The 17,041-nt window shown below is 43.9% G+C and overlaps 1 long non-coding RNA gene across 1 annotated transcript in view; it reads left to right on the top strand.

Annotated features, from left to right (window-relative positions):
- The window catches only part of LOC131912998 (uncharacterized), an 80,017-nt gene extending 68,576 nt beyond the window's left edge, over positions 1–11,441 (top strand). Inside the window, exon 3 of the long non-coding RNA XR_009379783.1 lies at positions 11,146–11,441. This is a non-coding gene — a long non-coding RNA (uncharacterized LOC131912998). The remainder of the gene's footprint in view (positions 1–11,145) is intronic.
- The last annotated feature ends 5,600 nt before the right edge of the window (positions 11,442–17,041 follow it).

Genomic DNA, 17,041 nt, shown 5'->3' with positions numbered 1-17,041 from the left:
TTTTACTTTCCAACGTGATGCCAAATGCCTACATAGATAGGTAGGGCAACAAAAGAAACCTGTTTCTTCCTTCACGTTTTTTGTGCCTATCATAAATCTTTAGTGAGTTTAAATGGAGAACATTTTAGAAGTTCAAGTTTCATGTGAAGGGTCAGGTGGAATTCCACCGTAATGCTTTATCGACACTGATTTATGTGAATTAGTGCAGTGTCACGTTAGGGACAGGGCGACAAGCAGAGACAAAGTCCACTGTTGCGGGGTCCTAATGGCTCCCTCCGGGGAGGGGGTGAGAAGGTGCGGGCACAGACAGTCACCAGGACAACACTAAACAGGGCAGTCTTTTCTGTTTCTCTTTATGGGAGCTCCACCAGTGAGAAGGCCTTGGGTCTTATTACGTTTGTGAAACACAGATGACATCTAACGCTGACCCACTCGGCTAAGAAGGACGCACTCCAAATAGCACCCCTAGGGCAGTCAGAAGTGACTGTGGTATGGACTCACAAATCCAGCCAACTACTGAGATTCTCAGTGTAGAGCTTCCTAGGCCATTGCTTTTGAATATAAATTATAATCATTTCATGGTAAGAATGGGTTTGATTTTCTACATTTAAAGAAAAAGCAAAACAAAGAATAATTATTATATTTATTTGAATTAGAACAGCTACAAAAATATCTTATAGGTATAGAAAGAGCTGTGCTCTGCCTTCTGAGTTCTACCTGGCCTGGGAGATGTTAGAGTCAGTCCTGCGCTTGGAATCAACTGACTTGGGGAAAATAAGAAAAGAAGAATCTAGCTGGGTGTGATGGCACACATTTAATCCCAGCACTCAGGAGGCAGAGGCAGGTGGACCTCTGTGAGTTCGAGTTCTAAGAGAGCCAAGGCTACACAGAGTAACTCTGTCTTCAAAAACCAAAGAGAGAAGAAGAACAGAATGAGTATAGTGTCCTTGACACTCAAGGTTATGGGAACTACCAGGCTAACAAAATTAATACATGATTAGTATTTTATCCAAAAATAGGTTTCCAGTCTGAGTTATCTTAGAGATTGGTGGCAGAAGACTCTCTCTCTCTCTCTCCATCTTTCACATGCTCATTTTCCTTACATAACTTACATACTTGACGAAAGGATAAATTGTGAACTCTGTTGCCAAACACATCACTATTTGCCTCCCTTTTTTTGGAGCTGAGGATCAAACCCAGGGCCTTGCACTTGCTAGGCGAGCACTCTACCACTGAGCTAAATCCCCAACCCTGCCTCCCATTTTTTTTTTTTTTGTTCCTTCTCAGAATAGTGTTCAGGATGGGGATGCAGTTAAATTCATCATTCTTTACATTTACCACTTAAAATGTACCTGTAAAACTGGCTACTTCATGAGGCATTGGGGGTTTGTTTAGCAGGTGGAGAGAGAGAGAGAGAGAGAGAGAGAGAGAGAGAGAGAGAGAGAGAGAGAGAGAGAGAGAGAGAGAATAGATTTTAATGCACAGAAAAGCAGATTGACAACATCAGCTGCTTCTCCTTATGTCCTGGAGCTCCCGTCCTGGTCCTTTTGGGATATCATGGCACAGGTCTGTAGATTTATTGCATATCATGTATGTGCTTGCTGAGCTACAAGAAGAAAATGTGTTGAACAACCATCAAGGGTCCCTTGCAATGCTTCAGAGTCTTAGGTACAGGTGACTGTAGCTTGAACCACAACAGCATACACACTGTGGATCTTTGGCAGAATGATTGATTTTTCTGAGTCTCTTTTCTTCAAGTGCAAGAAATGGGGATTTTAGGGTTGAGCTGAACTTAAGTGTGCAGTGGCTGCACATTCCCTCAGGATGGCTGGTATCATGCCAGTGACTGTTGGCCGATACAATGTGCTATTGATGTGTGTGACATGGTGTGTGTTTGAAAGGTCTTATTAACAAGTGGTTTTATAAAAATGTATGATTCTGCATGAGTTTTGCTCCTTGGTCCACCCTGGAAATGGCATAGCTTAATAATTCAGGTTCCAAAGGCAGAAGTGATACATTCATAGTTAAGCTAAGCAGTGTGGCCCGTTTGGAGACGGGGGAACTGTTGAGAGACTCTAGGGTTCTCAATGTGCTTTATCTTCAGTTTTGTGTCCATGACTGGGGGTGATGAAAACCAACTCACAGCTGGAAGAATGCTGGGAAATAAACAAGAGGTATCAATGTGCCATCTACAAAGCAATGTAAGGATGGATGAGAGGGTATCTATGCGCCATCCACACAGCACAGGAAGACTCTAGCTCACCAACTATAAAAAGGCTCTCACAGCCAACCTCTTAAGAATGTTTTAAAGATTTATTTAACCTCTCTCTCTCTCTCTCTCTCTCTCTCTCTCTCTCTCTCTCTCTCTCTCTCTCTCTCTGTGTGTGTGTGTGTGTGTGTGTGTGTGTGTGTGTGTGTGTGTGTGCTTGCATGTGCAGGCCCAGAGAAGACATCGGGTCTCACAGAGCTGGGGTTAAACGTATTTAAAGAAAACCTGGTTAGCTCACTCTTGCACAGGAAATCCTCTTAGCTGCTAGGCCGTCTCTTCAGCCCCACAGCCAGACTCTAAAGCCCTCCTGTGTCCTTGTCGGCCCTTGGTCAATTGGCCTCACTCTTTCCCTGTGGGGATTTTCCTTGAAGAAGCAGTCTGCCTTCACACCACCACCTGCTCCATGCTTCAGTGTCATTCCAACTGTAGTTGGGCTTTTAACCATTTTGTGGAAAATCATCCCCAGCTCTGTCACTGAATCAATAAAACCCCCAATTTCAAATTCCAAAGCCCTTCCTCTTGGAAGTCCGTAGCCTTTGACAAGACAGCCAACCCTTGCCATCACAAGGAAAGACACCTGTGGGCTGCACTGTCCAGCCTCTGTACATGTAACTTCCTTTAACTTAACACAAAGCCATCTGTGGCAGATGGGACCCCATTTTGCACAGGAGGAAATTGAGGTGCAAAGATGCCAGTTGACATAATCAATGTCTTGAATTGATTATGTGACTAAAGGAGTCTGGACCCTGCCCATGCTAAGGCTCCTCAAGGAGTTTAGCCAATCTCTCTGCTTCTGTCTGTAACTTTCCTTTCTGTATGAAAATGTCCAATGCACTGTGGACCTACTTCATGGCATTGTCCCTTTCTTAACTACCATGTCCTGATGCACCCATGAATACCCTAAAATCCCTGGGCACCTTCTCTCAGTGGGAAAAGTCATTTTTAACAAACAAAGTTTGAACTTTTGCCTTGGACTGATAAAGCCTCAAGTGTTGAAGTAAGACCATGAAAACATGAACTTTCTTCTGGCTCAGTTGCCTCCACATCAATACAACACTGACCTTCTTAAGTCAAGAGTTTCCTTGGGGTTAATTGTTTGTGTTTTTGTTGTTTTTTTTATATTTTATAGTAGGACGGGAGGTAAGAAAAATAGCCAGAAGAGACCAAAAGGTGTTTATTTTTCTTTAAAGTTGCATCGTAGATGTGTTTGGTGCTTTGAGTAATGAGAAACAAAGCCTAAGCACAATGTGGGGAGAATGATGTAGAGTCCAGGTAAGGTGGTGCAGAGGGGTGTGTAGGCTCCCAGCCAGCAGATGAGAGGCCAGACACAGAGGGGGCTGTTGATTTCCTGGGAACCTTATTTAACAGACGCTTTCCTTAGAAAACTGCTTGCTTTTGTGCATTCTTAGACTTGCTGTTGGTTTGCCTGCGTTAAAGAAAGGGAACATGCGAGGATGAACATGCAGGTGGCTTAATACAGGCAAGCCTTGTGTCCCTGCTGTTCCCTCTCGCTCCAAGTTCAAATTGTCACTCTTCTCTTTCTTTGGGCTGACAATTAATTCCTTGGTTACATTTGGATGCATGCTCTGTGTGCAAGGGACTGAGGCTGCCCTGGCATAATGCACACAGTTTGAATGCAGTGTTTTGAAGGAAAGGGCACTGAAATAGAGGGCTGCTTGATATAATTAAATGATGAAGTTTACTAAGGAAAGTCATTAAATATTGGTTATTTTAGAAGTGTCTTTTATCAGACACTTCAACTTATGTTGTCTGAAATTCTGCAATACTGTCCTAATTAACAGACGATAAATTATTTGTTCAAAGACACACATTATATTGATCTAGGGACAAAATCAACTTTCCATCAGTCTGTCATTTTATAAAATGTAATTTTCTATCTTTGAAGCGTAAGTAGAAAAGGGAAGCAGACATTTATGTATAAGCAAGTGATAAATTAGGTACCAAAAGATGGATGGTGCAGAGAGAGTTCAAAAACTGTAGAGAGCCCTGCTAGCTACAGTGCAAAGAATGGACAGAGAAGAAGAATGAGACAAGAGTTCAGTATTGCCCAACAGGCCACTGTCGACTGGGTAGATTCAAAGAGATCAAACTGAGAAGGAGTGGAGCCCCTTCCTAGATGTTTGAAGTCTATGAAGGTAAGCAAGAGAGGCATGAGTATACACAGACATGTTTGATGGAGTGGGGAGAAGAGGGTTGTGTGTGTGAGGTGGGGAGAAGCGGGGGAAATGTGGGGGATGAGGAGAAGGGAGGAATGTATGTCAGGGTGGGGAAAAGGGGGGAATGTGGATTAGGCTTGAAATTTGTCTGAACACAAGGAATTAGAGGTTCTGGACACCCAGTCTGTGAGACTTTATTTGCTGGATTAAGTGAGAACCTAAGTCTGTGGTCATGGAAGGTTTATCACCAGGGCCACACTTTAAAACTATTTGGGAAGACTATGAACAAAAGTCTTTGTTTTTCTAAAAATTTATATGTGATAGATCTCTTTTGGAAATCTCTACATTATAATCAAAAGATTCTGATTCAATATTGGATGCATGAATGAATGTTTTTTTTTTAATTCTCCAAATAATTCTTGAACATATCACTCAACAACCGTGATTTGAAAAATATCAAATGAGGGGAGGAGGTTAGTTACTGGGGCATGAGAGCAAGGACATTGTTTGTATGGGGAGGAAAAGGCAGACAACCAAAGATAATTTGAGAGAAGAATTAATTCAGAGACTTCAGGACAATCAGGTCTGTGGTTGAAAGAGGTCTTAGAGACAACTGTTGGCTTTAAAGTCTAGGACTTCGGTGGGATAGGTCATAGAAACAAGAGGTAGGGTGGATTTCTCAGGTCTTGACAAGAGTTGGTTTAGCCAGCTGTGTTTTGAGGTCTAAAGATGGCCACAGTAACCAGGTCACATCTGGAGATGGTTTGGGAGTCAGTGGTAGTTGAAGAGAGAATGAAAATCAGGAGGGAGAGAGAGCACAGTAGAGAGAGTGGGTGGAGATTACAATTTCACCTTTTCTATGAAAGGGTTAGTCCTGCTCTCGTGTTCCAGAACCTTGAACCCTCTCAAGCCTGAGGTCTGTCATCATTCACCTCATCCTGCTTTTCTCATGCCCTCCCACTCCACATTTTGTCAATTGCCAGCTCTGTGGTGTGAAGTCCTCACCCCAGTTCTGGCTCCTCTGCCACCTCGCACTCGGACTGAAGCTCAGCCCCTCAGCTGGCACCCATAGGTCTTCTCATTTTGACTCCACAGCAGTGGACATTCCCTTGCCCATCACAAGCATCAGGTCCCTGCTTAGTACCTTGCATGGCTTCCCATCACAGTTAGAGTAATGGAGCCTGTGAGGTTCTGTCTGGCCTGGCTCTCCTGTATTCTCCATTCCTTCACTCACAAGCTTGGTCCCCCCTGCCTTTGAACCACACAGCCCTCTGCCAAGGCTCAGTCTCTGCCACTGACTTCCTTTACTTCAGTTCGTTTATTGACGTTATTGTTTTTTATTGTAACAAAAGCTTCATACGTACAAGAAACTCTGTTTTCCCATCTCTGCTATATCTGTCTTCTCTGTCTCAGTCTGCTGCTTCTGTTCCACACACACAGACACACATACACACACACACACACACACACACACGCACACACACACTCACACACACACACACACACGCATGAACGCACAGAGAGAGACAGAGAAAGAGAGAGAGAGACAGAGACAGAGACAGAGACAGAGACAGAGAAAGAATGAGAAAGACTGAGACAAAGACAGACAGAGAGACAGAGAGAGACAGAGAAAGAGAGAGAGAGAGAGACAGAAACAGAGACCTATTGGTGAATGTCTTCCCTAACCCCTGCCACTTTCTCGCTTATTCTTTCTTTTCGCTTTTACACGTTTCTATTCTTTAGCATCTTTGTTCTCAGAGAGGCTTTCTCTGGCATCTTAACTATATTAACGTCTCCCATTAGAATCCCTCTGATTGTTTCTCCTTGTGTAATCGTGTGCCCTCTGAGTGCTTCTCCTTGTGTGTTTGCTTGTGCCTGCTCCATGGCTATAAACGCCAACACGACAGGGGGAAATTGTCTTCCTAGCAGTCCCAGGGATTGTCCACTGTCTAGCCCATAGTGGAGATGGACAAGAGATGTTGAAGAAGTGAAATGAATGAGGCCTATAAACTGAAGCTTAACAGGATGGAGAACAGATTAAATAGTGTGGGCACCTGGGCACGTTCATAGTCTGACAGGAAATTCTCCTTTTAGTAGCCATACTCAACAGCGTCGTGTGTCTGAAATCAAAATTACACACAAGACAGCTTCTCAATGAGTGGACAAATCAGAGCACATCTCTTCCCTCATATCAGACTTTGTCAGTTTCAGCTCAGCAGAGTCTAAATCCGCTCACTGGAGAAGCAGAACTGGGGGCCGGAGAAGTGGGTTATGATGGACTTTCTCTGGACAGTTTGCTGTGCACCAGGGGTATAGTTATTTGTTCTACACTTCAAGATATTTCCTCAATTTTAGTAATGAGTTATCTCAGCCTTCTCTCCCTGCGATGCACTTTCTCTCAACAGCTCTTTTGATTCATTCCAGCAGAGAAGTGGCTCCTCTTCTGCTCTATTTTTACATCTTAAAAGCAAATAGTTACCTTGAGTTGTCTAAACACAGCCTCACAGACTGTTCCCCAGCAGCACACAGGATCAAATAAATCACTGGGAAGCAAAGTTAAACCGATCATCAGTCATTCTCACAGGGAAGGAGGAAATACACTAATCCTTTTAGAATTTTGCCTCAAAATTTTCCCTTTCAGATTACAGTCCTTTCTTTCTTCTTCTGATTGCTTCATTTGGAATGTATCAGGAGATGAAAATCATGTAAAGGCCAGAAGCGCAGTCCCTCAGGAAGTCTGCCTGATTTGGTTCTGACACATTCTGAGGGGAGGGTGGGAGTGGGGGTGGGAGGTGGTGCGTCTGTGCGTGGAGGCGAGACAACCTCTGGTGGCATTCCTCAGGACCTTGGTTTTTTGAGACAAGTTGTCTTTGTTACCTGGAACTCACTGAGTAGGCCTGGCTCTCTGGTCAGGCAGTCTCTGCCTTTCTCCATCTCCCGGGGGCTGCAACAGCAAACACACACAACTCACTCCAGCTTGTGTTCATGTAGGTCCTCATGCTTGCAGGGGGCCCCACTTTCCCAGGAGAGCTGCCTCCCCAGCCTCGATTCTGACGGTTCTTTATGGGAAGTTTTTGGTACCTATTGGACACCAGCTCAGAATACTCAAGTACGACCTCTTAAGTAATCGCTCTCCGATGAACTACCTTCTGTGGCTTGTCCAGAGTGAGTCCCTCACCGGATGCAAAGCAAGAGTCCACATTTGCACTTGAATTGCTACTTTTAACTTCCTAGGAGTTTTACTATGAAAGACACTTCCAGTGTAGGAGTTTGGCAGGCACTTGGCCTTTCTCAGCTTTTCAGGGAAAAACTGAATGAAAGGAGGAAGGAAACGTTCTGATCTACGTCTCCAAACTCATTGAAATTCCCAGACACACAGAGTTGAAGGGTTTATTTTGAAAATGTTTCAAATCTAGCCCTCTTTCTGAAAGGATCATATTTAGGGAGTGGAGAGATGCTCAACAGTTAAAAGCACATACAGAGCACCCAGGCTTGGTCCCCAGCACACATGTTAGGCAGCTCACAATCATTGGGACCGCCAGCTCCAGGGGACCTGATGCTTCTGGACCCCTATCCACACAGACACACTAACATACACAATAAAAAAGAAGCCGGCGTGGATGGATTTTGCAAATGATTCCCAGTCACTGAGAAGCTTTGGGAGTCTTGTAGTCTAGGAACAAACAGGCACCATTAGACATTGCAAACGTCTCTTTCCTCCCTCCTTCAGAAGAGCACTGTTTACTCCACAACACGAAGAGGGGATTCTGTGGAATTAAGATTTATGTGGTTTGTAGAATCCCAAATCCCTGGCTGCATTCGTGGCCTGGTAAATACAGATAAAACATTTATCTATTTTCTCTATAGCTTTACCTCAGGGAAGAAAGTGAAGAGGAATGAGTATATTGATCGTGCTATTTTTATTTTTTATTTATTTTTTATTTTTGTTTTTGTTTTTTAATTTTTATTTTGCAGTACAATTCAGTTCTACATATCAGCCACGGATTCCCTTGTTCTCCCCCCTCCCGCCCCCCTCACCTTCCCCCCAGCCCGCCCCCCATTCCCATCTTCTCCAGGGCAAAGCCGCAGACTGAGATCAACCTGGTAGACTCAGTCCAGGTAGGTCCAGTCCCCTCCTCCCAGGCCGAGCCAAGGGACCCTGCATAAGCCCCAGGTTTCAAACAGCCAACTCATGCAATGAGCTGATCGTGCTATTTTTAAAGACATCTTAAAGTAATATATATATATATATATATATATATATATACATACATACATACTACATACATATATATTCTTAATGCAATTCTCTTCACCTGGGAGTTTATAAAAACAGTGTTCCAGCTCTCAATAAATTTATAGTTTAATTACTGGATTACAAATTACACTTTAGGCATTACACAGTGATGGCTCAGTGGGTAGGTATTTGCCGTTCAAGCATGAGGATCTGAATTCTTTACATGGCCCAAAGCCATGTAAAGCCGGGCACACCAGTGTGTGTTTGTAATAGCAGCACCCCACTGTGACACAGGAGACAGAGACAGGAGAATCTCCAGGAACCGCCAGGCCAGCAAGTCTGGCTCAGGCAGCAGTAAACAACAAGACACCTTGTCTCCAGGGAGGTGGAAGGCAAGGACCAACACCTAAGGCACTCCTCAGTCTCCTCAAGTACGTGGTTGCATTTGTGTCTCTGCAGTTACAGATGTGAACACACACACAAAGATAAAGAGAAAAAAGTATAATTTAACTTTTTAGTTACACATTTTACTACGAGCTTAGCTAACCCTCTCATTCCATTTTACCAAAGAGGATACAAACTGAAAATGAACTGCCAGGTCCAAAACCTTTTGAGGTTTTGTTTCCCACTCAAGAAGAGCACCAAGGTGTCAGGAAATCTGCATATGGGTTCTTCTGACATCTCCCTATTTTGTATACATGCTAGCCAGTCTAAACCTGCCTGGCATTACAACCATCTTCTATACTGATGTGATCCCTCTCCTCCTCCTCCACTGAAATTCTCATCCAAGCTCCACTGTTGCCCTGGCTTTGATGAGGAAGGGGATAAGGTGTTTGCTGTGTGAACTGTCAGCCTTGAAGTCAGCTTTAAAGGCAAGATCCCACCACATGCTTTACAAAGATAAGGGTAGCCAGCAACCATGGACCAACAGCAGGGAGGAAGGGAGAAGAGCCAGCCTGGGAGATGCATTTGCCACAATCTGGGAATGTAAATAGAGGAGACAAGAAGACAATCGGATATGAAGTTGCAGGTCCAGGCTCATTCATATAAATATGTCACTCAGGAATCTATTGCTGAAGTGTGGGATTCATCTGTTCTTAAGTCCAACCAGACACAGAGACATCAAGTGTAGACTGATAATCATGGATTCATTCAAGAAACATGTAAGTGATGCCCAGAATGCTCCTAGGTCCTGCTGACTGGCTGGGGAAGGAGGGGGATTCTGGGACCAAAGCCCACAGCATGATGTCATAGGGCCAGGTTGGAAATACATAAAGGATATTCTAGGAATGAAAAGGACTACCTTGTAAAGGGCTTTTAAAAATCAGCCTGTAAGGGTCCGTGAATTTTTTACAACAATGGTGTATTCATACTTTGGGATTGTACAGTTGGAACTTGTTGTTGTTACACAGGTGGGTTTGAGCAACACTAAAGGAAACATCCCCAAAGCATTAGCTTTAAAGGAAGCTTCAGAGTCTCAGAATTTGATGTCACGAGGCAGGACAGTGGTCACGCAGACTAGAAAAGGGGAGTGTCTACCTCTGCAGGAGCTCAGCATTGTAGAGTTTCTCAATGGTTTAAATAAAACACCCTCGATAAACCTGGCAGAACTGGTGAGGCCACCCGCCAACTGCATGTGTGTTGTGCCCTGACTTCACATGGTGCGATGGATGACATCATGTCACGTGACATCTTGTTGTGTCATCCGTTATGTTTCCATGAGGACATTTTCTTAGGGAGCCAGCCACCGCAGCCACAGACAGCGAAGACACCAGAAGCCCAGGGTGCGTGGTTGAGGTTCTGTCTCAGGTACTTGAATTTATATAATTGAGTTTGGCATCTCAGAGAGACAGACTCTTGCCCTGTTTTGTCTTCATGGCTGCTTCTTTCTTTGGGGCCTAATAAGAAATGAGCAAATGTCACACACTTCAGCAGAATCTGTCTCTGGTCCTGTCTGACGCTTCACAGCCGTGAACTCCTGTGTAATACCTGATGCTAAGAACTCTCATGCTGCCTACCGAACAGATGTGGAAGCAAGCAACAGCAAAGAGGAAACACTTCTGCAAATGTAGCTCCATGAGAGACGGGAGACAGTATTTACCTAGTGTGCACAAAGCCCTGAGTTCGAGCTGCAGCACAAAAAACGTGACCAAAATCATAACACAGTGAGAAACACATAAAATTTTGTTGTTCTTGTTTTTTGTTTTGTTGTTTTGTTTTGTTTTGATACAGAGTCTCACTTTGTAGCTCTGGTTGGCCTAGAACCTAATGGGCAGAATGGGATGGCTTTCAATTTACAGTCAGTTCTACCTGCCTCTGCTTCCTGGGTGCTGGGATTAAATGGACAAAAAGGATATTTTTTAAACAAAATCTCTCTGTATATTTTATATGTATAATTAATGTTTGTGATTTCATATCAGGTCACAATAGTTAATATGTACCACATGTTTTATCTTTACCAGGCACAGTCTTGACACATAATCATCATGACCCCATGAATTCCGCACATATGCTGTCTGTCTGCATTTCTGCTGGGGAGACAGAGGCTCAGCAAGCCGGACAGCAGACAACAAACAGGCAGAGCTGGAATTCACAGTTAGGTATTCACCACGGCAAAGCTGTTTTCCACTGCTTCATCTCATTGAGTGTGCACATCTGCTCCCGTTTTGATTGCCTCCTGGAAACTGGAGTGTACTTGTGGCCTAGGAAAGAAATCCTGCCCATGTTGTTCATAGAAGGAAAATCCTGGTCCATAAAAAGTCTCTGATCATGGCAGCCTTGAGTCACTCATTACGTTAATGGGATTAACCTGAACTTCTCTTTACGGGAGGCCACACGGCTGAAAGGAGAGTAAATGGGACAGCTTTCAAGCCCTTCGACCTCAGTTTGCTGAGGTTTTCCATGTCTTAATTTCCTCATCTGTTCAATGGGAAGTGCCATGTCTACGGCTGGGGCATGGTGGGGAACTCAAATGCAATAATAACGGAAACGTTCTTAAGGTTCTCTGCTCCAGGCATTCTGGTGGAGAGGGGGCATACACAATCGTCTTTAATCTTCAATCCAGATGTAAGCATTTTTGTCACCAAATACCAAGGAGGAAACTGAGGCTCGTTAAGAGTTACAACTTAGGCCGGGCGGTGGTGGCGCACGCCTTTAATCCCAGCACTCGGGAGGCAGAGCCAGGCGGATCTCTGTGAGTTCGAGGCCAGCCTGGGCTACCAAGTGAGTTCCAGGAAAGGTGCAAAGCTACACAGAGAAACCCTGTCTCGAAAAACCAAAAAAAAAAAAAAAAAAGAGTTACAACTTTACCCAAGGTAACAGCACTATGTAGGAAAATGAAACTAAGATTCAGATTGAGGTTTCTGTTCTTGGATGCTGGGTCTCTAGCACACCACCTCCTTAGACTTTGAAACATTGTACAAATAGTGGACAGGATTTCTTCTATATACTTTGGGCAATAAGGTCATTTATTGCAATATAGTTATTTGAGAAAGTGTACTTTTACACAGGAGAACATCACTGTTAAACAGACCTCATGGATTAGGGAAGAATGTGACTTAATAGCACAGTTGTTGGACATGATTGATTGATTCCTAGTGTCCTAGATGGTACTAGAACCTTCTAACGTGTCTTTGCTATTCCTTCCAGGATCAACACAGAAAGGCAGAGGAAAGATGGGGCATTTTACACCCATAGTCATTTGTAGGCGATGCGTAGTGTTCCTTTGAACTTTTGGATAAGATCAAATTCAGCCAAATTGAATTTATGTTTCCTTTGACACAGATTAGAATCAGTGGCATGTTTCCCCCTCCTATGCAGAGAGAAGGGGAAAAAATCCTCTTAGTAAATCTCCTTGACTTGTCCAAGGTATTTGGTATCTCTCTATGAAAAGCAACAGGATGTTCAGGCTCAGAGTTTAGGCCCCAAGTTTGAAAATAATGAATCCTTGGAATCTAACGCTACAGTGGATTTTGATGAGGAAAAACATTCAATTCCTACACTGCGTGACTTGCTCGGGCATGTGGCCACTGCCTATTGAGTGCCTACTCCGTAAGAGGGCTTTTCACAGAGACCTGAAACAGAAAGACTCAGAACCAAGAAGGATTTTCTAGGGGAAGGGTATGGCGGAGGCAAAGGCTATAAGATCTGGATGTGGGTGAATTTGAGGACTCTGCCTGCAGCCAGCGTAGCTATAGTGGATTGGGAATGGGGAGGGAGGAGCCAGGCTTTCGGCCCCTGTAAGATTTTGACTGTAACCTGCAGGTAGATGGGTACACAGAGAAGGGAGTCTTTTGAACAAGAGATACTGTTTCACTTCCATTTTGATACGACATTGATTTGGGAGACAGAACTGAATGGGAGCAGAAGGAAGCAGAGGAATAGATCAATTGTGAAAAACATCTACTCATTTCGGTGGTTGGTGAAAGACAATGCAATGAACAGTGATAGTATTAGGTCTATATTGAAGGTACGGGCAGGGAGTATAGGCACTATGGCCTGTGAGGGGATGAGAGGATTCCAAGACTTCCAGAGTTTTCTTCTGACAAAGGGGAACAATGGAGTCTCCAGTGACACTGGAAAGGAGGGTCAGGTGGAAATCCAGAAGTTTGATTATTTAGAGCACAGCAGGAGTGAGATGGCCATATGATGTTTAAGGAACTGGTTTGTAGGAAGTTAGGTATGTCAGTAGGGAGTCTAGAGTAGGGCTGAGAATTTGTGAGTTGTGTGGACATGGATAGTCTTAAAGGACTCCAGACAGGATTTGACGTATTTGGAGCCTAAACAGAGATAAAGAAGAAAGAGATTTACACTTGATCCATGGAAGACTCCAACATTTTAAGATTAAGCAGAGAATGAGGAAAAGAACTTGAAACTGATTTCCATTTAAAAAACAACGAAAAGGGCCTGGAGTGACAGGTCAGTGGCTGGGACCTTGCTGCTCTTGGGGAGGACCTGTCTGACTGCTTTCCCAGAATTCACTTCAAACAATTCACAACTGTCTGTCTCTCCAGCTGCTGGGGAGTCTCATGCCTCTGATCTCTGTGGGGCCCTGAACTCATGTCACATGCCCACATACAGATGTATACACATAATTAAAAATAATTTTAAAATCTTAAAAATAAATAGAAATTTTACACACACACACACACACACACACACACACACACACACACACACACTTCTTCTCTAGGCATCCTCTGTGAAGACAAGAGAGTCAGTATTGGAGAGAGGATAATGCTGAGCTCCTTAAGGTGTATTAAAAAAATAAAAAAAACCCAAGGAGCCTTAGAAGAGAAACTTCACCTGCATTATCTCGCTTGCACAAATGAATGACTTTGGAATTTTAGATGAAGACATAGTTGGTGCTGTGAAGTAAGCTAAGTAAGCTAAGAGGTGAAATGGTAGCATGGATAGAAAAGGAGGTATGAGTAGGCTTTATGATATGTGTTTTGTGACTATTAGGATAACACTTCCCACAAAACATCTTAGCAAGCACAAAAATATGCACACCATACTGAGAAAGCTACTGCTGATGTACATTTTTTTCTATTTTTCAATACACACATGTATTCTTAAAATTAGGCTTATATTGCATATCTATATTGTAAGTTGAACTATATTGCACAATTGCACATATGTTCTTGTAATCAAGGCTATGTTGCATATATATTGTTTACTTTTCTACTTGATCCTATAGCAGAGATTTGGAGGGGAAAGATTTTTTTTATTATTATTATTAATTCCAAGAGAAGAGAGATTCTGGAAGAGAAGGTGGTGTCAGTGTGAGAAATGTCCTGTCTAGTAGATCCAAGTACAGTGGCGGCTGCATGTATAGACCAGGTGTAGACCAGGGAGACAGAAAAGAAGGATCACTGTGGAGCCTTGGTACCCTGGTGACTGAGATGGTGGTTTGCTGCCAGGAGGACTGAGATAGCAAGACTGACAGATGCCTTGTTTATTTTTTATATCAGGGAGGATGCCTGCCACACTTCCTGTGTAGCTGGAAGGGGCTTTGCTTTTCATGACTAGATGGAGCAGAAGCTGAAAGAGGAAGATGATGGGGGAGCCTCTGGCTGGTACCTCAACAGAAATGGGCCGTGGAGCTAATTTGTCACACAAAGTAGACTGACCAAGTTACTCAGCTCACCTTTCCTCATAGCTGACAAAAAGAAAACCCAAGTCATCCTGTTTCCCCCTGGTTTTCATTCTCGTGGGGTACAATCCAGACTGACACACACCAGCCAGGTTCAGTGTAAGGGCTTTCCCTACGGATCTGTGAGCAGTGTGGAATCACTTCAGCTTATCATGAAGTGTTAGAGCATGACTGCAGTACAATTGTCCCTCCATGGTTATTTTCACAGCATAAACTGCCCCTCAAAGAAATACTTGATACAATCAGATTCAGGTAAAATTGGTTAGACTACAGCCAGGAAAAGTCTTTTTAAAATCAAGGAAAACAGTACCACGCACTTGCTAACTTCTGTGACATAATTCGTGTTTGTGAAGCCTGAACTCTGTCTTTTTCTAGGCATAGATTCTTCACCAGAGACTTGGCTGGAGATGAGCACTTCACAAGGTCAAGGTCACGCTCTCCACTAGCCACAAAGAAGCACAAACTATATCTTAGGAAATCCAGTTATTCGTAACCATGTGCCCCAGGTCACTTAAAGAGCAGCTAGGACTGGGTAAGCTGGCTCAGTAATGTCCGTCGTTTTGCTATGAAAACCAGACACACAACTTCAAGCTTAGAGGTGTCTTGACTATGGGAAAATGGTCTCGAGTTTATGTGTAAACGGCATTGTGTACACAGGAGCTCAAAACACAGGAATCCCCCTTAACTTTAATCCAGTATTTATATCTAGCTGAAAACTAACATGCTGTAATTGTCCTTAACACTTATTTTTAATTTATAATGCATTATATAGATGTTATAGACCAGTGGAGAATGTTACATTCTTTATAAATGTGAACATTTGAAGCTTTGCTGTTCATTATAGCTAATCCATGCATTGCAACACAGAGTTTTTGAATGTTTTTTTTTTTTTTTCAAGATAGGAAGCATTATTTTTACAGCGTGGAGTTTGTGAAGTCCATGGGGAAAGGGCGCACCAGCACAGAGGGACAGACGCACTGGCTTTGTCCCCTGCCTCTTCACACTGAGGGTCACATGCAATGACCGATCAAAACTGGCACCACGGATCAAATTGCGGAAACATTGGCTTTGGATCGTTGTACTTTTGCCTCTGAAATCTCAGCGGGTGGGTCCTGAAGTCCTTCTCTAGTGGAGCTTCACAGATCCCATCTGAAGCGCAAGGAGCTATAGCTCCTAGCCAGGTCTACTCATTACCCCCTCCTCCCCGACCGTGGAACCCAACTGCCCCTCTCGTCTTCAAGGAGAATTATGCTTTTATGCTGTTCGTTAACAAAATAAAAGGTCAAGCCCTTCACCTCTAATAAATCCTCATTTCCATCTGCAGTCCGGCAGTTGTTCAAAGGCAACACAGGAACACAGAGAAAGCCCCCTCTTTAGTCTCAAACTCCGGGTCTGTTTTTAGCAGAGCCATTAATAGGAACAGAATGGTGTGGATCAGCTTTTCAATATGCAAGATGGACGGAGGTAACCAGTTTTCTCTTGTAGATTATGGGGGGAAACCCCTCAGTGTCTTCCGAATTACCCTCTGACCACCAAATCACACTGACTACAGGAATAACATATTTACCTAACAGGTTTCAAGTTCAGCACAGCTTCCTCCCCTATTTTTCTTGGATCTCTCTGCCTCCCACCCACCAAAGTCTTCTTTCAATTGCCCCTTCCCAAGCCTATGTGGCACCACTGGTAAGAAACGAACTGTTTTCCCCATGACCTCTAAGCTTTCTACTCCACGGAGAGCAACGTGGAGTGCACACTCGGCAGGCTGCGAGCGAGCCGGGAGCCAGTCTGTCCGCGAGGCTTTCCAGCCATAAAACCTCACACTGGCCACTGTGTTTTGTGTTTTGGTCTACGTGGAGCCCCAAGCTGACCCAGCCTCTCCGTCGCACCTGGCTGCAATCTCTGACCCACACAGTACCCCAGCGCCGATCAAACAACAAAAAGCACCAAACAGCAACAGATTCCTTTGTTTTACATGCAAATCCTACCTCCGGTAGTTGTCACATCTTCTTTAAAAGCCACGCTTAATTTTTAACGACAGCGATCCTGTATAGTCCTCCACACAGCCACCGGTACTCATCTTTACCCTTCGTGCTGGCAGCCTTTGTGGACCATTGATGTCACACCCTCGCTAACTCATGGCTTTAATAGTCCTCGCTCAAAATGTCTGCAAGAGTTTGGAAGGACAATAGGAGTGACGGGCACGC

Source organism: Peromyscus eremicus, chromosome 6 (assembly GCF_949786415.1).
Source record: "Peromyscus eremicus chromosome 6, PerEre_H2_v1, whole genome shotgun sequence".
Lineage (NCBI taxonomy): Eukaryota > Metazoa > Chordata > Mammalia > Rodentia > Cricetidae > Peromyscus > Peromyscus eremicus.
Note: the sequence above shows the minus strand (reverse complement) of the source record. Positions and strands in the feature narration are given on the sequence as shown.